This window comes from Sturnira hondurensis, unplaced genomic scaffold (assembly GCF_014824575.4).
Source record: "Sturnira hondurensis isolate 20B ecotype Veracruz unplaced genomic scaffold, ASM1482457v3 Scaffold0017094, whole genome shotgun sequence".
Classification (NCBI taxonomy): Eukaryota; Metazoa; Chordata; class Mammalia; order Chiroptera; family Phyllostomidae; genus Sturnira; species Sturnira hondurensis.
Genome location: NW_028089725.1, coordinates 30,877 through 54,247, shown reverse-complemented (window position 1 = coordinate 54,247; position 23,371 = coordinate 30,877). Strand labels below are relative to the sequence as shown.

At 43.1% G+C, this 23,371-nt stretch overlaps 1 long non-coding RNA gene across 1 annotated transcript; it reads right to left on the bottom strand.

Moving 5' to 3' along the window:
- Positions 1-20,553: 20,553 nt before the first annotated feature.
- LOC119001759 (uncharacterized) lies at positions 20,554-23,170 on the bottom strand. Its single transcript, XR_005069631.1, has 3 exons — positions 22,649-23,170; positions 21,580-21,683; positions 20,554-21,199 (listed from the first exon to the last, which is right to left on the bottom strand). It is a non-coding gene; the product is annotated as an uncharacterized LOC119001759 (long non-coding RNA).
- Positions 23,171-23,371: the final 201 nt, after the last annotated feature.

The window sequence follows — 23,371 nt, the reverse complement described above, 5'->3', positions numbered from 1 at the left end:
AGTGCCCCGAAACAGTGTGAGGTGGCCCCAGACCCAGCAAGACAATTGCGACCTCCCAGGGAAACGGGGAAGCCGACACCTCTGAAGTGCGACTGGTGGCTAATGTGGAGGCAGGGCCTTCCCACTGCACCCCCAGAAAATCTTAGCCCACTAATGGGGCCCCTGGGCTGTTGAATTGGGACAATAGTCAATAGTGTCCCCTTTGCAAAAAAGACCTGATTACTGTGTAGGGGTGGAGCAGAGAGACCAAGGAACCCTGTTTTAAAAGCATTAGATTTGCTCCAAATGCTGTATAAGGTGCAGCTGAAAAGAATGGTCAGAAACCACTTTGGCTCAATTGATGAAGATAAACTTCCCATAAATGTGGAACTATCCAGCCTCTGGAGCTGCAGGCTGATAATTTCATAAATGCTCAGACAAAGGAAGATGACTAATTATCAGGTATATTGTAGTAAATGGGAAGTTCAACATCTAAATTTCATTCTAACTATTTCATAAGCTGTATGAAATTGAGAAATTCTAAAACAAACTTTAAGGACAGAAACCTGTTAAACTTCACTGCATGTTTTCACATGCTGGTTACCCAAGCATCTGGTCTTGGATCTACAAAGAAGTAAAATTTGGAATATTTTGATTTTTCAGAGATATGGTATGAACCATCAGCATCTGATGGCTCAAAATAATAAAGTTCAATGAGCAGACCAGTGAGTACCCCAAATCCATGATTGTTTCTGCAGAAAAATTAACCAGAGTTAGTAGGAAGCATAATGCTTCCTTTACTTTCACAGCAGTACCTGTCAGCATACCTGAATTAATACTTGAAATAAGATTGTAAACAGAAGGTGAAATATTATAGCCATAACCTTGCCCTTATCCTCATCCTAATATTGACCCTAACCTTAGGGCTGACTCTGAATTTGAACCTCACCTTTAACTTCACCCTGACCCTCACCCCATCCCACTTGACTTTTATCCTGAGCATGATATAGATACACTTACCCTCCCAATAGGGTAAGTGTGAGCTTCACACTGACATTGTCTCTCATTTTCACCTTCACGCTGATCCTGATGCTGAAGACCGTGAACTTTACCTGACCCAAACTTTTACCCTGACTTTGAAACTCAAGCTGAATCTTATCCAGACCCTAACCCTGAAGTTGATCCTCACTATGTCCCTACACTAATTGTGACACTGACTAACTCTGAGCATGTCCCTGACCCTAACCATGACCTTTATCTTCACCCTCTTATTGACCCTGACAAGTCCTAACTAAGGCCCTAAGTACACACTGACTCTGATTCTGAAACTGATCCTTAGCTTCACTGGGATCATCAGCCTGACACTGACCAACACTGACTTTGACCCTGAAGCTGATCCTGACACTACTACCACTGGGACCCTGATCCTGACCTTACCTCTCAAGCTGTCCTGACAATGACCTTCATCCTGACACTGACCCTGCCCCTCAACCCAATCCTTACCTTTACCCTGAATCTGCCTCTCCTGTGACCCTGGTTGTGAACAGAACACAGACTCTGAACCCCACTATATCCCTCTTTCTGACTCTAACCCAGACCATGATACTCATCCTCAATCTGACCTTTGTCACTGAGAATCTGACATTTGTACTGACCCTCATCCATACTTTGACCTGCCTCAGACCCTTACCTTCAACTTTGTTATACACCTGAGCCATACCCTGACCCTTACTGGACCTGCAGAATAAATCTAAATCAAAACTGATATTCAGCTTTACTCTGATCTAGACCTTCACACTGACCCTTACACGAACCATTAAGCTGATTATTACTCTGAATTGCATGCTGAACCTGACCAACCTGATCCTGACCCTGAACTGGACTCTGAATCTACTCTCACTCTGTTCTTGAACCTATCTTCATCCTCTTGACCTCGTTCTGAGCTTCAACCCCACCCAGTTCTGACACTTGCCTTCTCTCAGATGCTCAGTCTGATGCTGATACTAACCATGTCTCTGACAATAATAATCACCCTGACTCACCCTCAAAACTGATCTCTGATATGACTCTGACTGATTCTGAACTCCCCATACCTCAAAATTTAAACTGAATTTGATCTTCAACCTGACTCTGATACTAACCCTGACAAAACACTGACTCTGAAGTTGATTCTGAGCCTGATACACATAAGCACTCTGACCCTAACCTGACTTTGGCCCTCATGCCTTACCCTGTGTCTGACTTAGATTCTGACCCTTAACTTCACATTGCACACGACTGAATCTCACCCTGACCCTGAAACAAGGATGCTGACTCTGACCCTCACCCTGACTTTTCCCTTGATGATAATCCTGACACTGATTTCTTAACCTCACCCTGACCTTGAACTACTTCCCCATACTTACCCTGACCTGGACCTTCAAAATGACCCTGGCTATGTATGACACTAACATGACATTCAACCTGATGCAGACCCTGACTGTGACTTCAGTATGACCATCACGCTACATTGATGCTAACCCCACCCTGACCCTCATCATGTCCTTGCTTTCACACTGACACTGAACCTCTAGTCACCTGACCCTTAGTTGATGGTGACACTGGAACTCTCACCATGATCCTGGCTCTGATCCTAAGTTTTACCTAGACAGTGATCATGACCATGACTCTGACCCTGAGGTATATATGCACTCTTGTCTTGATTCATACCCATTCTGGTGCTACTTTTGGTGCTGCTTCTGCTCTATACCTAAACCTCACTGTGATGCTCACTCTTTTATTTTTTCTTAAAGATTTTACTTATTTTAATTTTTTAAAAATATATTTTATTGATTATACCATTACAGTTGCTCTATTCCCCCCCTTCATTCCTCTCCACTCGCACCCTCCCTCCCCCACCATTCTCCCCCCCTTAGTTTATAACCACGTGTCTCAAGTTCTTTGGATTCTATATTTCCCCCACTATTCTTGCCTTCCCCCCTATCTATTTTCTACCTACCCTCTATGCTATTTTCTGTGCCTTCTCCCCCTCCCACCCCCCTGTTTCTAACCCTCCATGTGTTCTTCATTTCTATGGTTCCACTCCTGATCTAGCTGTCCTCTTGGTTTGCTTTTGTTTTAGGTGTGGTTGTTAATAACTGTGTGTTTGCTGTCCTTTCACTGTTAATATTTTTCATCTTCTTTTTCTTAGATAAGTCCCTTTAGCATTTCATATAATAAGGGCTTGGTGATGATGAACTCCTTGAACTTGACCTTATCTGAGAAGCACTTTATCTGTCCTTCCATTCTAAATGAAAGTTTTGCTGGATAAAGCAATCTTGGATGTAGGTCTTTGGATTTCATGACTTGGAATACTTCTCTTCTCTTGGAATGACTTTCTCTTTTGAGAAATCCACTGACAGTTTGATGGGTACTCCTTTGTAGGTGACTGTCCCCTTATCTCTTGCTGCTTCTAGGATTCTCTCCTTCATTTTAGTCTTGGCTAATGTAATTATGATGTGCCTTGGTGTATTCCTTCTTGGGTCCAACTTCTTTGGCACTCTCTGAGCTTCCTGGATTTCCTGGAAGTCTATTTCCTTTGCCAGACTGGGGAATTCTCCTTTATTATTTGTTCAAATAAGTTTTCCACTCGTGGCTGTTCCTTTCCCCCTTCTGGTACCCCTATAATCCGGATGTTGGAACGTTTAAAGATATCCTGGAGGTTCCTAAGCCTCTCCTCATTTTTTTGAATTCTCATTTCTTCATTCCTTTCTGGTGGGATGTTTTGTTCTTCCTTCTGGTCCATTCCATTGATTTGAGTCCCAGTTTCCTTTCCATCACTATTGGTTTCCTGGACATCTCCCTTCATTTCAATTAGTTTAGCCTTCATATGTTCCTCTAATTTGTGACTATGTTCCTCTAATTTGTGACTATAATCTACCAGTTCTGTGAGCATCCTGATAAATAGTGTCTTGAATTGTGCTTCTGAGAGGCTGGCAATTTCTTGGTCACTGAGAGTTATTGGCTCTGGGGCTTTGAGTTCTTCTTGCACCATCTTTTGGGCTGTTCGTGCCTGCTCCATAGCAGGATCAGAGCCCTAATGTGTTCACTAGAACAGGGCAACTAAGTCCCTGGGTTGTGATGCTGTATGTGGGAGCGGGGTCAAAGAGGGACTATGGCGTCCTGTCTGCCGCCTGCTGCCTCGGCCCTCACTGGTGCCGCCGCTGCTGCCGTCACCGGGCCCACACGTTTCGTCCCACTGCACGCAAGTGTGCCACCACCGTCATACCTTGCCCCCTGGGGCCTGTGTGGTCTGTCTCACTGTGTGCGAATGTGTGACCAAGGTCAGTCTGCCCTGCACCCCAGCTGGTTCCGGGCTTCCTGCGCGCTTGGGTCCGGGGACCTCTCCTGCCCGACCCTGCTCGCTGCTGGCTCCGCCCCTCTTACCATCCCCGTTGAAGGGTTAGATGTAGTCGGACTTCCGTATAATTCAATTTTCTGTCCTTTGGTTGTGTCTTTGTTTCTCCAAACCTTTGTTGTGTTCAAACTTGGTTGTGGGAGAAGGCACAGTGTTTCCACCTATGCCTCCATCTTGGCGGAAGTCCCATAAACCTATTTTAATTTTTTTAGAGAGAGGGAGGGAGGGGGAAAGAAAGGGAAAGAAACATCAATGTGTGGTTGCCTCTTGCACATCCCCCACTGGGGACCTGGCCCACCCATGTGGAAAACCAGTGGGGAGCAAGTTCATATGCAGGACCACGCCCATGAAGAAGTTCATCCGTGGGAAATCAGGCCTGCATTATACCTAGGCTGCTTTGTGACTTGCTCTTGCTAAAACTTTCTCACCCTGCATTCAGGTAGTAAACGCTTGCTGCATGTCTTTAACGTAACTTCCTGAAGTCTGTGCTAATTCTCCCAAGGACTGAAGTGTAACCAGACCTGTGACTCTTATCGTTCCCTTGCATTTGCAACATTTTTCTTTTTTAATCTGTAGGAAGTAATCAGTAACATCCCTTCTGTTGCTATCTGTAAAAAGTAATTACCTAAAGCAAACCTAAGTATAATGAATGAAAACCTTCTTCGATGTATGCTATTAGAAAACCAATAAAAGCTTGTCAAGGCAAGGGTCGGGATGCTCCGAGTGGCCAGGCTGCTCTGAGGTACTCTCCCCCTGAGAAAGTAGCCATGCCATCCCTTTTCCTCCACAGGACTCGGTAGTCCATGTGAATTTATTTTGTCTCGTCCATGACACTGGACACTGTGGGCTGGTGTCTCCAACACTAGACTGGGAATTGAACCAGTGACCCTTTGGTTTCTCAGGTCAACACTCAATCCACTGAGCCACACCAGCCAGGGTTAATGCTCACTCTTAACTAGTGTCTTTCTCATCATGTCAATCACTATGACTGTGATTCTGATTCTCATTTAGACATTCTATTTAATTCTCACCCTGACCCTGATTCTATACTTGACCCTGACCCTCACACTCACCTTTACCTTCAGTTTCATCTTTATCCCGATCCTACAATTGGAGCTAACCCTACACCAGCACTTAACTTGATCTTTACTGTAGCCTGAATCTCAGCCTTATCATGACTGTCACAATGACCACAAACTTGACATTTACCTGACCCTGACCCTGACTCTACAATAATTCTCACACATACCTTCACTATGTCCTTGAAGTTGCCTTGAATGTGAAACTTATGCTGGACTTGAACCAGACTCTCAGCCTGACTCTGACACCACCCCCCCTTACCCTGGCTCAAGTTGACACCCAACCCTGATCCTGACCCTGACCCTGATCCTGAAATTGACCCTGACCCTCATCCTGAGCACGACTATGCAAATTTGCCACACTTTTGACTTTTCATCCAGGGTCTGACACTGACCCCCATTCTGATCCTCACAATGATTCAACATGATTTTGAGCATGACCCTTATATTCATCAAGACCCAATAATTCATACGAACCTCTCACTCCAAACCCGACTTTGATCTTCATCCTTAAATGTACCAGATGCCAACCTTTCTCTTGACTGAACCTGAAATCATACTCTGAATAAGACCATGCTTCTTACCATGTCCTGAACTTGACCTTGAACATGACCCTCTGAGTAAGTAAATGCTTACTCAGATCTGCATTTTTACTCTAACTTTTACTTTTGACCTCACCCTCACACTTACCTTGACCCTGACCCACACTTTGAATCTAACCTCACTGTTAGCCTAACCAAAACCTCACTCCTACACTCAAATTGACCCTGATCATCACTATGTACTTGAACATAACTCTGATTCTGATTGTGAAGCACACCCTCCCCAAGATACTGCAATTCACATCGACTCTTACCCAGACTCTGACCCTTATCTTATCCATGAACATTTGCCTAACTCAATTCACACTGTGAAACTGACCTTCATCCTCAGTCTCACCCTAACACTGATCTGACCTGGCCTGACCTTCACGCTCATCCAGTTCTGAACCTTCTCTCAGACCCTCAGCCTGATTCTGCTACTGACCATGTCTCTTACACTGATATTCACCCTGACCAGATCCTGGTGCTCATCTTGACACAAACAACTCAGATGCTTATCCTCCCTTATGTGAGAATCTCTCACAATGACCATCACCCTGTGACCCTCATGCTGACTCTTCCATTGACAATCTATTTGACCCTGGCCCTGATTCTGATTCAGACCGTTCTTCTTACCCTAACCTTTACTTGACACTCACTCTGACCCTCACACTCTTTCATACTCTCACTATGATCCAAATTCTGACCTTTAATATGACCATCACCACAACTCTGACCCTGAAGCTAATCTTCACATTGATTCTAATTTTCATTCTCATCCTGATTTACATTTTTCCTTTTATTGAATTTATTGGGGTGACATTGGTTAACAAAATTATACAAGTTCCATGACACTGAGCATGATTTGTACCCTTAAGTTCACTCTAACTCTGACACTGATGTAACCTTGTCACCAGTTTTGATTGTCCTGTCATGCTAACCTAGACCTGTTCCTCACATTGGCCTTGATCATTACCCCAATGTTGACACTCAACGTGTCTCTGATGTTTGTCATAACCTCACCTTGACATATAGCATATCTTGATGCTAATTCTCACCCTGATCCAGCCCTCACCATGGTGCTAACCTTTTAACTTGACTCTTGCTTCACCCAAACCCTAACCCTGACTTTGAACTCACCCAACACTCCCCTAAGAAATAACTTTGAAATTAAACCTCACTTTCACACCCATCTTAACCCTAAATCTTTTGGTCTTATCCCTGATACTGTAAGTGATACTAAAACTCATCTTCATTCTGACTTTTACCCTGTTTTTCACACTCAAATTACCATGATCCTGATGGTGACCTTCTACTTCAATCTCACTCTGATCATCATCCTGACTCTAACCCTAACCCTTACCCTGTCCCTGTGACTCTCACCTGAACTTCCATCCTGTCTCTAACTTTAAAACTGACCCTGACACTCACTCAGAATATGACCCTAAAGCTCACCCTAACACTGTCCATGACTGTGATTCATATGTTCAGCCTAACTCTGATCCTGATGCTCACACCAACACTGACTGATTTCTCATCCTCAACATGACCCTGAACTGGTTGCACACACTGTCTCTGACCCTGGTTATGACCATCATACTGACCATGGCACTTACTATGAGGTTGACAATAAACCTGACCCTGATTGTGACCCTCACCCTGACCTGACCCTAATCCTACTCTACAATGAATCTCATCTTTATTTTGAGCTTTATTTATTTATTTAAAAATATTTTTAAAGATTTTATTTATTTATTTTTAGAAAGAGGAGAAGGGAGGGAGAGAAACATCAATGTGCAAGAGAGATATATTAATTGGTTGCCTCTCACATGCCCTCCCTTGGGGACCTGGCCTTTAACCCAGGCATGTATCCTGATTGGGAATTGAACTGGCACCTTAGGTTCACAGGCCAACACTCAATCCACTGAGCCACACTCAGCCAGGACTTGATCTTTATTTAAAGCTTACTGTGCCCTGGCTGGTGTAGCTCAGTGGATTGAGTGCAGGCCCGCGAATCAGAGGATCGCGGTTCGATTCCCAGTCAGGGCACATGCCTGGGTTGCAGGCCAGTTCCCTGCAGGCCAACTCCCAGCAGGGGACGCATGAAAGGCAACCATACATTGATGTTTCTCTCCCTCTCTCCTTCCCTTCCCCTGTAAAGATAAATAAATTTAAAAAAATCTTTAAAGCTTACTGTGATGTTGACACTCACACTCACCCTAACCTTGACTCTGACCCTTACCTTGACCTCTATCCTAACACTAATCAGACCCTCATCCTCATCAAGACCTTGACACTTGCTGCAGCCATCCCCTGAAACCTCATTCAAACCTCGAGTTCACACTTCTCTTGACTCTATCATCACCATGACCCTGAAACTGACTGAATCTCATTCTCATTCTGACCCTTACATGGTGCTAACTGTGATGCTGACCCGGACCTTAACACTCACTATAATGCTCACTGTGACTCTGAACCTGACCATGACTTTGATCTTCACCATGACACTTTTATCCAAACCATTAACTGATCATTAAACCTATATGTACCCTGAATCTGAACCGCCACCTTGATCAGACTTCCACTTAAGCCTAAAATAAGTCTCATTTTCACCTTGACACTTAACTCGATGCTTACTCTAACTTTGATCCTCATCCTCACTTTTACCCTGGCCCTGACATTAATTCTCAAACTGATGCTTACAGTGATCATTATTCTGAACCTGATCCTGAAACATATACTCACCCTCACCTTAACTCTGACTTTTACCCTCTTGCTGACACTTGTTTAAACCTGACTCTTTTCCATAACTCTCAGCCTGATTCTGACCATGATGTTCACTTAGACACACCAGTTCTCATACTCACTCTGACCTTGACTATCACCCTGAACTTGAGCTTGACCATGCATGACCTTCACCCTCACACTGATCTTCAACTTCCCTATCACCCTTACTCGGATTCTAATTTAATATACCCTGGAAGGTTATCATCACTTAATTGACAATATCTTCCATGCAATTTAATATATCATAAGCCTTATCAATTTAATATAAACCTAATTAGTTCAATATCTCTTTTTTTATAAGGGGCCCTCTAGAGCACCTCAGAGTTATCCTTAGGTCAGTAAGACTTCATTTAGAATGTACCAAAAAGTTAGGACATTTGACTGAAAAGGTCGTAGATTACCGTGAAATAATATTTAACTATGCACTTAACCAAAGTGATAATAAAAGATCTCAAAGACAAATACAGAAGGTTATAAGACTGTAACTCAAACTTCAGCTTTTATAATTGAGAAGATTCAGTTTTATTATGTAATCAAGAACTTCAATAAGGCAACATAAAATAGAATATTATTTTGATAAAACATAGATTATTTATTTTGTAGGTAGAAAACTTTTCACAATATCATACCAGGAGCAGACCAATATACAGGAAAACCACCCTTGTAACAGAAAAAGAGAGAACCAAGTTCTAATTTTGCATCAGCTTACTTTTAAAATTTATATTCATTTACTTGATTATATTTATTCAATCTTATTCGATGTGACCACACATAAAATTTCTTTTTTATTTTCCATTTTTAAAGATTTTTATATTTTTAATTGTTTAATATACTTTATTGATTATGCTATTACAGTGGTCCCCCTTTGATCTACTCTACCCAGTATTCCCATTACTTTCAGCAATCCCCTTCTCTTAGTTCATGTCCATGGACCATGCATATAAGTTCTTTGACTTCTCCATTTCCTATACTGTTCTTAATATCTCCTATTTTGTACTTATCAATTACACTTCCTAATCATGCACTTTTACCCCTATTCTTTTCCTCCCCCATCCTAGTTGATAACCAATCCTCCAGATGATCTCCATGTCTATGATTCTGTTTCTGTTCTGGTTGTTTGCTTAGTTTGTTTTTTTTACATTCAGTTTTTGATAGTTGTGAATTTGTTGTCATTTCACTGTTAATAGTTTTGATCTTATTCTTTTTCTTTAATAAGTCCCTTTAACATTTCATGTAATAATGGCTTGGTGATGATGAACTCCTTTCGTTTTACCTTGCCTGTGAAGTATTTTATCTGCCCTTTCATTCTAAATTAATTGTTTCACTGGATAGAGTAATCTAGGTCATAGGTCCTTGCTCTTCATCACTTTGAATACTTCTTTTTTTAAAGATTTTATTTATTTATTTTTAGAGAGGGGAGGGGAGGGAGAAAGAAAGGAAGAGAAAAACATCAATGTGTGGTTGCTTCTCATGCACCCCCTACTGGGGAACCTGGCCTGCAACCCAAGCATATGCCCTTGACTAGGAATTGAACTGGTGACCCTTTGGTTCGAAGGCCAACACTCAATCCACAGTGCCACACCAATCAGGGCACTTTGAATACTTCTTGCCAGTCCCTTCTTGCCTGCAAATTTTCTTTTGAGAAATCAGCTGATGGTGTTTATGGGAACTTTTCTGTAGGTAACTCTCTGCTTTTCTCTTGCTGCTTTTAAGATTCTTTAAGTTTTCTTTCATTGTTTCTTCAAATAAGTTTCAGTTTCTTGCTCTTTCCCTTTTTCTTCTGGCATCCTTATGATTCAGATGTTGGCCCTTTGGAGATGTCCCAGAGGGTCCTTATACTATCCTCATTTTTAAAAATTCTTTTTTCTTTTTGCTATTTTGGTTGAATGCTTATTTATTCTTTATGTTCTAAATTTTTTATTTGAATCTGGACTTCATCTCCTCCACTGATGGTTCCCTGTAGATTTTTCTTTGTTTCACTTAGTGCAACCTTAATTTCTTCCTGGGTCTTTTTTATGTTGTTGCTGTACTCTGTGGGTTCTTTGACCATCCCGATCATCAGTGTTTTCAACTCTGCATCTGGTAGGTTGGTTATCTCCATTTCATTTAATTCTCTTTCTGGTTTTTTTTTCCTGTTCTTTATTTAGGCCATATTTCTTTGTCTCCTGAATTTGCAGCCTCCATGTGTTTGTTTCTGTGTGTTAGGTAGAGATGCTTTGACTCCCTGTCATAGTAGTGTGGCCTATTGGAGAAAAGGCACCTGTGGGGTGGAGCCTCAGGTAATCGCCAGGGTGGGACAACCCCCTTCACTTTGTGGCTCTGTATGGTGAGAGGGCTTGAAGAGGGGACAGTGTCATGAGGTTTGCCTGGCACTTGCTTTGTGCAACTGGTGCCCATCCAGCTCTTGCCCTGGTCCAGAATTCCAGAGGGGCCTGCGTACGTTTCAAGACCGTGTTGACCCTTTAACAGAGTCTTCTGAAAATCTGACAATTTCTTTAGCCATTAGTTTTTACAGCCAGAAGTTATGGGGATTTATCTTCCTGCTGCTGGAAACCTGGGCTGTATGGTCTGGCCTGCAGCTGGGATTGCTCACCCCCAGGACATCTCCCCCACTTTTTTTTACTGTTGTTTAAGTACAGTTGCCTCCATTCTCCCACCACCATTTACTCCCTCCCAATTTTTGTCTATCACATGTGAATGTGGCACTACCTGATCCATGCCCTTCACCCCTCTGCACCACACCAGGTTTCCACACCTCTCCGCCCATCTCCACATATCTACTCTCCCTACCTGTCTGGATGAATGTGGCTTCTTTAAATCCTTAGTTGTCAGAATTCCATACAGCTCGATTTTCTGATGATTATGGGTGTTATTTGTTTTGAGGTCTAGTAGTAATTTTTTCTGTGGCTGTGTGAAGAGGCAAAGTGTGTTTACCTATGCCTCCATTTTGACCAGAAGTCTCTTTTCTTGAGACTTCTTTTCTGTAATCTATCTACAAGTTTTTGTGTTCATTTTAGTTTGTCTCTTGTTCTCTTATCCAATTCAGAAATATTCAGGATAAAATTACTTTATTTTCTTTCACAAAATTGTATCTTTATTTCTTACATCTTTAGCCCCCGAAAACATGCATTTTTCCTTCTGTCTTTTAATTTTATTTATTTATTTAATTTATTTAATTATTTTTCAAGTACAGTTTTCTGTTTATTACTTCCATCCCACCCACCCACTCATGCTCCTCCCTCCCTCCCTCCCTCCTTCCCTCCCTCCCATTTCCACCCTGCTTAGTTGTTGTCCATGTATCCTTTATATTTGTTCCTCTAAATCCCTCCCCTATTTCCCCTGAAATTCCCTCCCCTCTCCCCTCTGGTCGCTGTCCCCCATTCCCTATTTCAGTGTCTTTGGTTATATTTTGCTTGTTTGTTTGTTTTGTTGTTTAGTTTCCTGTTAAAGGTGAGATCATATGGTATTTGTCCTTCAACACCTGGCTTATTTCACTCAGCATAATGCTTTCCAGTTCCATCCATGCTGTTGCAAAAGGTAGGAGCTCCTTCTTTCTTTCTGCTGCATAGAATTCCATTGTGTATATGTACCATAGTTTTTTGACCCATTCATTTACTGATGGACACCTAGGTTCCTTTCAACTCTTGGTTATTGTAAATTGTGCTGCTATGAACATTGGGGTGCATAGGTTCTTTTGGATTGGTGTTTTAGGGTTCTTAGGATACAATACCAGGGGTGGAATTGCTGGGTCAAAAGGCAGGTCCAATTTTAGTTTTCTTAGAAAATTCCATACTGTTTTCCATAATGGTTGTACCAGTCTGCAATCCCACCAACAGTGGACTAGAGTCCCCTTTTCCCCACAGCCTCTCCAACATTTGTTGTTTGTTGCTTTGTTTATGATGACCATTCTGACTGGTGTAAAGTGGTATCTCATTGTGGTTTTAATTTGCATCTCTCTGATAGCAAGCGATATTGATCATCTTTTCATGTGTCTCTGGATCCTCTGTATGTCCTCCTTGCAGAAGTATTTGTTCAAGTCCTTTGCCCATTTTTTAATTGGGTTAGTTGTCTTCTTAGAGTGAAGTCATGTGAGTTCTTTGTATATTTTGGAGATTAAACCTTTGTCTGAGGTATCATTGGCAAATATGTTTTCCCACACAGTTGGTTGTCTTTTTATTTTAATGCTGTTTTCTTTAGCTGTGCAGAAGCTTTTTATTTTGATGAGATCCCACTTTTTTATTCTTTCCTTTAAATTCCTTGCTCTAGGGGACATATCAGTAAAAATGTTGCTGCGTGAAATATCTGAGATTTTTCTGCCAATGCTCTCCTCTAGGACTTTAATGGTGTCACGCCTTATATGTAAGTCTTTTATCCACCTTGAATTTATTTTGGCGTATGGTGTAAGTCAGTGCTCAAGTTTCATTTTTTTGCATGTAGCTGTCCAGTTGTCCCAACACCATTTGTTGAAGAGACTATCTTTACCCCATTTTATGTTACTCCCCCCTTTGTCGAGTATTAATTGACTGTAGAGAGTTGGGTTTATATCTGGGCTCTCTGTTCTGTTCCATTGGTCTATGTGCCTGTTTTTATGCCAGTACCAGGCTGTTTTGATTACAGTGGCCTTGTAATACAGTTTGATATCAGGTATTGTGATCTCTCCTACTTTGTTCTTCTTTCTCAAAATTGCAGCTGCTATTTGGGGTCTTTTATGGTTCCATATAAATTTTTGAAGTGTTTGTTCTATGTCTGTGAAATATGCCATTGGTACTTTAATAGGTATTGCATTGAATCTGTAAATTGTTTTGGGTACTATGGACATTTTGATGATGTTAATTCTTCCAATCCATGAACACGGTATATGTTTTCATTTGTTTGTGTCTTCTTTGATTTCTTTCTTCAATGTTGTGTAGTTGAAAACATGAATTTTATTTTCCTTACCCCTAGAATACCTTAATTTCCCATGAAAATTAAGAAATAAGAAATGGTAAATATTTTTAAGTATATTTTTAAGTATATTTGATTATGATATTACAGTTGGCCCATTCTTTTCTCCCTTTATTCCCCTCTGCCCTGCAATCCACCTCCAACCAGCATGACCCCTGCCCCGCTTAGTTCATGTCCATGGGTTGTACATATAAGTTCTGTATTCTCCATTTCCTATATTGTTATTAACCCCCCCGTCTGTTTTGTACCTATCATTTATGTTTCTCATTCCCTATACCTTTCCCCCATTCTTCCTCTTTTCCTCCCCACTGATAACCCTCCATGTAATTCTGTGATTCTGTTCCTGTTCTAGTTTGTTTTGGTTTTGTTTTAGTTTTTAGATTCAGTTGCTGGTATTTGTGAGTTTGTTGTTATTTTATTGTGCATATTTTTGATCTTCTAGTTCTTAGATGAGTCCCTTTAACATTTCATTTAGTAAGAGTTTGGTGATCATGAACTCCTTTAACTTCAACTTATCTGGGAAGCACTTTATCTGCCCTTCCATTCTAAATGAAAGCTTTGCTGGATAGAGCAATCTTGGATGTAGGTCCTTGCTTTTCATCACTTGAAATACTTCTTTCCAGCCCCTTCCTGCCTGTAAGGTTTCTTTTGAGAAGTCAGCTGACAGTCTAATGAGAACTCCTTTGTAGGTGACTGTCTCCTCTTGCTTCTTTTAGGATTCTCCCTTTGTCTTTATTCTTGGGTAAGTTCATGATGATGTGCCTTGGTGTGTTCCTCTTTGGGTCCAACTTCTTTGGGACTTTCTGAGCTTCCTGAGCTTTCTGGAAGTCTATTTCCTTCACCAGATTGGGGAAGTTTTTCTTCATTATTTGTTCAAATAATTTTTCAATCTTTTGCTGTTTTTCTTCTTCTTCTGGCACCCCTACAATCAAGATATTGGAACATTTCAAGTTGTCCTAGAAGTTCCTCGGTCCCTCTTCATTTCTTTTTTTAAATATTTATTTATTTAAAGATTTTATTCATTTATTTTTAGAGGGGAAGGGAAGGAGAGAGGGAGAGAAATATCAATGTATGGTTGCCTCTCATGTGTCCCCCACTGGGAACTGGCCTGGAACCCAGGCATGTGCCCTGACTGGGAATCAAACTGTGATCCCTTAGTTCACAGGCCCACACTCAATCCACTGAGCTATACCAGTCAGGGCTCTCTTTATTTCTTAACAAGAATTCTTTCTGAATCCTTTTTGAATTCTTGTTTCTTCATTCATTTCTGAATGTTTATTTCTTCCTTTTGTTCCAAATCATTGGTTTGAGTCCTGGTTTCCTTCCTGTCACTGTTGGTTCCCTGAATATTTTGCTTTATTTCATTTTGGGTATCTTTCATTTTTCAACCAAGCTCTATCAGCTCTGTGAGCATTTTGATTACCAGGGCTTTAAATTCTCCATCAGGTAGGTTGGCTATCTTCTCATTGCTTAGCTCTTTTTCTGAAGTTTTTCTCTGTTCTTTCATTTTGGCCCTATTTCTTTCTTTGGGGCCCCTGTTAAGTTGTAAGGGGGAGGAGTCTTAGGTGTTCATTGGGGCAGGGCAACCCTCCTTGCTGTGCTGAGGCACTGCCTATGGGGGAGAGGCCAGAGAGGGAACAGTGCAGCTCACTTCCTTGTCTGTATCCCACTTTCCAACGATCTCTTATGTGAGACTGGGAGTTTCTCCCACCTGGGCAACCACTGTAGTCCACAGTCACTTCTGAGTCTCAGTTTCCCCTTAAGTCAGCCTTGCCCACACGGTCTGCTGCCTCGCGTCGGGCTCTCTCCATCCACCACCTTACTGATCTGGTTGTTTTGTTCGACTGTTTCTTTAATTCTGTGGTTGTCAGAGTTCCATGTAGTTTGATTTTCTGGCATTTCTGGTATTTCATTGTTTTTTAGATTGGTTGTTATCCTCCTTTTCGTTGTCCAAGGAAGCGAAGGGTTTCTACCTGTGACTCCATCTTGGCTGGAATGCTATCAAATAAACTCTTCTAAAAATTTTCTACAAGGTTACATGTCCTACCATTGACATAATCTTCGCACCCTCTCAGATTTCTGGCCAAGATGGAGGCATAGGTAGAAACACTGTGCCTCCTCCCACAACCAAGTTTAAAGACAACAAAGTTTTAGGAACAGAAACGGAACCAAAACACATAAAACTGAACTATACGAAAGTCCGACAACAATGAACAGACCATCCAGACTGGTAAGAGGGGCGGAGACAGTGGCTGGCGGAGCTGGGTCTGGCAGGAAAACTCAGCCGGACCAACACAGCTGTGGGCGACCATTGGTGGATCCCAGGCGTTGGGTTGCAATGGGCAGACCCAGTGAGGGTGCAAGGTGCCAGGCTGCCCGCGGTCACACATTCGTGCGCAGATAAACCAGGCAAAGGAGTGAGCAGTGAGATGGGCCATGCAGGCCCCAGTGTCAGGAAGCAGCAGAGGGGGCCACCATTGCCTCTCTCTGACCCTGCCCCCACATACAGCATCAAAACCCAGCGATGGAGTGGCCCTGCCTTGGTGAACACCTAAGGCTCGGCCCCTCATATGTAACGGGCACAAACAGACCAAAATATGGCTCAGGAAGAACTCAAAGCCCCAGAGCCGACAACTCTAAGCGACCAAGAAATAGCCAACCTTTCAGATGCACAGTTCAAAACACTGGTGATCAGAATGCTCACGGAACTGGTTGATTTTAGTCACAAATTAGAGGAACAAATGGAGGCTAAACTAGTTGAAATGAAAGGAAATACACAGGAAACCAATAGTGATGGAAAGGAAACTGGGACTCAAATCAAGGGAGTGGACCAGAAGGAAGAAAAAATGACCAAACAGAAAAGAAGGAAGAAACAAATATTTTTAAAAAATGAGGAGAGGCTTAGGAACCTCCAGGACATCTTTAAACATCCCAACATCCGAATTATCGGGGTTCCAGAAGGGGAAAAGGAACAGCCACGAGTGGAAAACTTATTTGAACAAATAATAAAGGAGAATTCCCTAGTCTGGCAAAGGAAATAGACTTCCAGGAAATCCAGGAAGCTCAGAGAGTCCCAAAGAAGTTGGACCCAAGAAGGAACACACCCAGGCACATCAGAATTACACTACCCAAGATCAATATGAAGGAGAGAATCCTAGAAGCAGCAAGAGATAAGGGGACAGTCACCTACAAAGAACTTCCCATCAGACTGTCAGCTGATTTCTCAAAAGAGACTTTAGAGGCAAGAAGGGGCTGGAAAGAAGTATTCCAAGTCATGAAATCCAGAGATATACATCCAAGATTGCTCTATCCAGCAAAGCTTTCATTTAGAATGGAAGGGCAGATAAAGTGCTTCTCAGATAAGGTCAAGTTCAAGGAGTTCATCATCACCAAGCCCTTATTATATGAAATGTTAAAGGGACTTATCTAAGAAAAAGAAGATAAAAAATATGAACAGTGAAAGGACAGCAAACTCATAGTTATTAACAACCACACCTAAAACAAAAGCAAACCAAGAGGACAGCTAGATCAGGAGTGGAACCATAGAAATGAAGATCACATGGAGGATTAGCAACAGGGGAGTGGGAGGAGGAGAAGGGGGGAGAAGGCACAGAGAATAAGTAGCATAGATAGTAGGTAGAAAATAGACAGCGGGGAGGGCAAGAATAGAATGGGAAATATAGAATCTCAAGAGCTTGAGACATGTGGACATAAACTAAGGGGGGGGGATGGTAGGGGAGTGGGTGTGCAGGGTGGAGGGGAATGAAGGGGGGGAATAGGACAATTGTAATGGCAAAATCAATAAAATATATTTTAAAAAATCTTTGCACCCTCTCGAGTCCATGAAATTGTTTAATTCTTCCAGAAATATTTAGTTTGTCCCAGCTGAAACCTGATAAGAAAGTTAAATGAGTTTAATAACTATGATAAAAAAAACTTGGCAAATTGCCTGACCAATGTGATTCAGCTGGTTGGGGTATCATTCCATAAAGCAAAAGGTCACGGGTTTGATTCCTGGTCAGGGAACATGCCTGAGTTGTGGGTTCAGTCCTGGTCAGGGTGTGTATGAGAGGCAACCAATCAGTATTTCTCTCTCACATTGATGTTTTTTTCTTTCTCCCTCTCTTTCCCCAACCCTGTGCTGTTTCCTCTCTCTCTAAAATCAGTAAGCATGCCCTCAGATGAGGATAAAAAATAATAATAAATTAAAAGACAGTATAATTTCAAACCAGATCGGGCGCATTCAGGGTGGTATGGCTGTAGATGGCAAAATATAATTTCAAAATAATTTGACTGTAAGCTGATATTTGAGCCTGATAGTCATTCCACCCTAAGCTGAAACATTTCTGTGTACCCAGAGGGTAAGAGGCAGATGAGGTATGATTTAGTTGGATTGGTAGATCAACCTAAGATGTCACTTATGTTACACATTGGTGGGGGGTATTGAGAGTTTATTTATCCCCATCATACAAATCTTTGTGAAACCAGAAATGCAGCTCTAGAAAAACATTTCAATCCCATCTATATTTACCACCTTCTGTTTACAAGATTGAAGAAAAAAAGAAGTTAAAAAATACAAACAGCAATAGAAACACACTTGCTCAAAATCTAGCTCAGAGCTTTCATAAGATTAAATGTCTTCTCTAAAAATGTTAATAACCCTGGCTGGTGTGGCTCAGTGGATTGAGCGCGGGCCTGCGGACCACGAGATCGCGGTTTGATTCCCAGTCAGGGGACATGCCTGGGTTGCAGGCCGGTTCCCAGTGGGGGACTCTTGAGAGTCAACCATACATTGATGTTTCTCTCCTTCTCTCTCCTTCCCTTCCCCTCTAAAGATAAATAAATAAAATATTTTAAAAAATGTTAATAAGAAAAATCTTTTTTAAAAAATATATTTTATTGATTATGCCATTACAGTTGTCCCATTCCCCCTTCATTCCCCTCCACCCTGCACACCCTCCCCCACCATTCCCATCCCCTTTCGTTCATGTCCATGTGTCACAAGTTCTTTAGATTCTGTAATTCCCATAGTATTCCTTCCCTCCCCCCTATTTTCTACCTACTGTCTATGCTGCTTATTCTCTCTACCTTCTCCCCCTCTGTCCTCCTCCCACTCCCCTGTTGCTAACTCTCCATGTGATCTCCATTTCTGTGGCTCTGCTCCTGTTCTAGCTGTCCTCTTAGTTTGCTTTTGTTTTAGGTGTGGTTGTTAGTAACTGTGAGTTTGCTGACCTTTCACTGTTCATATTTTTTATCTTCTTTTTCTTAGATAAGTCCCTTTAACATTTCATATAATAAGGGCTTGGTGATGATGAACTCCTTGAACTTGACCTTATCTGAGAAGCACTTTATCTGTCCTTCCATTCTAAATGAAAGCTTTGCTGGATAAAGCAATCTTGGATGTAGGTCTTTGGATTTCATGACTTGGAATACTTCTTTCCAGCCCCTTCTTGCCTGCAAGGTCTCTTTTGAGAAATCAGCTGACAGTCTGATGGGAAGTTCTTTGTAGGTGACTGTCCCCTTATCTCTTGCTGCTTCTAGGATTCTCTCCTTCATTTTGATCTTGGGTAGTGTAATTCTGATGTGCCTTGGTGTGTTCCTTCTTGGATCCAACTTCTTCTTCTTCTTCTCTGAGCTTCCTGGATTTCCTGGAAGTCTATTTCCTTTGCCAGATTGGGGAAGTTCTCCTTCATTATTTGTTCAAATAAGTTTTCCACTCGTGGCTGTTCCTTTTCCCCTTCTGGAACCACTATAATTCAGATGTTGGAATGTTTAAAGATGTCCTGGAGGTTCCTAAGCCTCTCCTCATTTTTTAAAAAATATTTGTTTCTTCCTTCTTTTCTGTTTGGTTCTTTCTTCCTTCTGGTCCACTCCCTTGATTTGAGTCCTAGTTTCCTTCCCATCACTATTGGTTCCCTGTGCATTTTGCTTCATTTCATTTAGTGTAGCCTTTACTTTTTCCATCTAATTTTCAACCAAAATCAACCAATTCTGTGAGCATCCTAGTTCACATGCACCAGTGCTTTGAACTATGCATCTGATAGGTTGGCTATCTCTTGGTTGCTTAAAAGTATTGGCTGTGAGGCTTTGATTTGTTCTTTTGTTAGAGCCATAATTTTTTGGTCAGGTTGAGGGTGTTAGGTGTGAGGGGCGGAGTCTTAGGTGTTCACTAGGGTGGGGCAACCCAGTCACTGGGTTGTAACTTTGTACGTGGGGGTGAGGTCCAAGAGAGATCAATGGCGCTTGTTCCTCTCTCTTGGATTTCGGTGCCCTCTGCCACTTCCCACAGCAAATTTGGCCCTTCTGATGCTGGTTCCTGGGTGGGTGGGCTTGTGTACATTCTAGGACCCTGTGGGTTTCTCAAGTGAATTCTCCTGTGAGACTAGGAGTCTCTCCTAGGACCTTTTAAATCATGCTTTTAGGCTTTATTTCCTGGCACTGGGGCCCTGGGTTGTGCCATCTGTCTTGCTGCCCATTTTTGCCTAGTTTATATGCTCGTGAATGTGTGACTGAGGTCAGCCCCACACCACCTGTGCTCCCAGGTCTGGCAAGCACCACCTTTTCCTGCCATGACCCCTCTCTGCAGGCCGCTGACTCTGCCCCTCTTAGCAGTCTGGTTGAATGGTTGTCGGACTTCTGTACAGTTCAGTTCTCTGTCTGTTCTGGTTGTGTTTTTGTTTCTAAATCTTTGTTGTCCTTAATTTTGGTTGTGCAAGGAGGCACAATGTATCCACGTACATCTCCATCTTGGCTGGAAGTCTTCTTAAATAAATAAAATCTTTAAAAAAAGAATCCAGAGGTTGATTTGATCACTTAAAGAAGTGATCAAGGATGCAGGCTCTTTTCCTCTCCCACTGTGCCATATTCAGAACACTGCCTTTCACATCCGGGCTTGTCCCCTCGTGATCACGAGATGGGTGTCAGACACCAGACATCACAGCCAAAGCAGAAGGAAGTTGGCAAAGGGCCTCTCCTGGTGCTGCTGTCTTTGGTTAAAAAGGAGAACTGTCAGCTTGCCCTGTGGTTCCATGGCAGAGAGGCAGGGCAGATGGACAGATATGCTACCTGACTCAAGCTGAATTTTCCAGCTGGAAATCAAGAAATGCCAGTTCCCAGGTGGGTGGGGTGTCCGTGAGGGAGCTGGGTGGCCAGAGTCAGAGATCAGTCTGTGGCTGGGGTCAGTGATTAGTCTGTGGCCAGGGCTAGGGGTCAGCATTGCCCGGGTCAGTCGGCTGCCAGGATCACAAATAGGTCCATAGTGTGGGTCAAGAATCAGTCTACAGCTTGAGTCAGGGGTCGTTCTGTGGCTGCAGTCAGGTAACACCTAGAGCGAGGGTCAGAAGTGTGGTTTAATGTCACTCTCTCTGTGCATTGCCATCTCTCTTGTCTCGTTCTCCTCTGGAAAGACCTTCTGGAAGCTTGGCAACTTGGGTCTGTAGGGAGGAGAGAAGGAGAGTTGGGCAAGATCCTACAGAGTGGCCTGTGGAAGAACCCAAGGAGACCAGAGGAAAATGGCAGGAAAAGGGAGAAAATAGAGATAATGTATGTGGCCATATGGTGAGGAATGAAGGCCTTTGCAAAGCCGTGGCTTGTGTGACTTAGTGGATCTAGTGCTGGGCCTGTGAACCAAAGGGTTGCTGGTTTGATTCCTGGTCAGGGCACATGCCTGGGTTGCAGGCCAGGTCACCATTTGGGGGCATGTGAGAGGCAACCAGTTGATACTTCTCTCTATCTCTTTCTCCCTCCCTTCCCTTCTCTCTAAAAATAAATAAATAAAATCTTAAATAAAAGAAACGCGCACACAAATGCTGACCCTACATGCAGAGGTTGCCTGCAAGCCATGTGGACACAGACACGAGTTGGTGGGATGATGCCATCGGGACCATTTGTCTGGGGTTTCTATTACTCCAGACTGTCCTTTTTGCAAAAAAGTAACATGAAGTTTAGAATGTCACTATTCCCTTTATATTTTTAAAAGATTTTATTTATTTATTTTTAGAGAGAGGGGAAGGGGAGGAGAAAGAGTTAGAGAGAGAAATGTGTGGTTGCCTCTTATGCGCCCCCTACTGGGAACTGGCCCACAACCCAGGCGAGTGCCCTGACTGGGAATTGAACTGATAACCCTTGGTTCTTAGGCCCGCACTCAATCCATTGAGCTACACCAGCCAGGGCTATTTCCTTTACGTTTTATACCTGCACCTCCACAACACCCACAGACTGACTCAGCGTATGAGAAGAATGCTAGTAAACACCTGGATGGGCATGGACTATGCGCGGGCACCTTTGTAAGCCTTACGTGCATAACATATTTAAGTCTAACAGTGTGTCCGTCCACAAGGTCGGTGCTGTCATCATTCCAATTTTACAAATGAGGAAGCAAGCAGAGAGAGGTTACATGACTGGCCCCACCTCACACGACACACAGTCCTTGGAGCAACAGGAGTTCCTAATGTTTGTCAACTACGCCCGTTTGTCAGGGGCTGGAGCTGGTGGGGAAGAAATGCAGAAATGAGAGAGGTGGAGTTGCACGGGTGGGGATCTCCCAGGCCTGGTTTTCTGTGTGCACCACCTTGGGACTGCACCTGGACCTGGAGCTGCGGGACAGAGGCAGGCGCTGGGGCCAGAGTGTGCCACTAGGGGGCAGCAGGGACCAAGGAGCTGGCCTCCCGCCAATCTGATGCCGCCCGCCTCGGCACCCGCCAGCTTATCTGTAGATTTAGTGGGAGAAGGTGGGAGTTTGCGGAAGCTTCGGCCGCTGTGCTGCTGCTGTCAGGTAACTTAGGAAGTTAATCATCACAGGAGAAGCTGGCGCCGCCTGGACCTCACCCATCGTGACATGTACTCCTCACCCCAGCACTGTGGGCTGCAGGCACTTCTCTTACCTGTCTTCGGTGGGGATGAAACTGAGGTCCAGAGTGGTCAAGTACACTGCCCAAGGTCACACAGCTCCGTTGGTGAAGGCTGGTTCAAAGAGAGGCAGGATGAGGGTAGAGCCCTTGCTTCTCTGAGTCTCGGTGTTCTCGCCTGTGAATGGGGTGTAAGGATATGGGGGTGGTTAGGACCCAGGGTGCATCATGGGCGAGTCCCACGCAGCAGTCCCAGCTGCTGTGAGGAGCCAGTGAAGTGGTGCCTCGCATGGGGGCTCGAAACCTCTTGCTGTTTTTTTTTAATTAATAACTTTTGTAGGAAAATAACATCAGAAAAGTTATTCAACAGGATGTTAACAGAGATAGATACGTGTTCATAAACATCCATCTGTGACGCCCACGTGTACCAGGTGCCGGAGCAGGGGTGGGATTTCCGGTGGTTTTCTCTTTCCTATTTATACCTTTAGGTTTTCTCTGAACCAGAGGAGGCTGGCACGTGCCAATGTAGTAATCAGAAAAATCAGTTTTTTGGTAAAAAAAAAAAAACAGAAAAAAAACAAAAAAAAAAAAACCCTTACAGCAGATGCACACAACACCTAGGAAAAGTCTTTGTAAAATCAAGGCGGGGGTCTGTGCAGAGTCGGGGCACTGGGGCACCGGAATCAGTGTCTCTGGAGGGCTCCGGGGTCAGCCAAGCCTTCCCCAGGGGTCCGGCCACGTCCGGACCCCTCTGAGCCG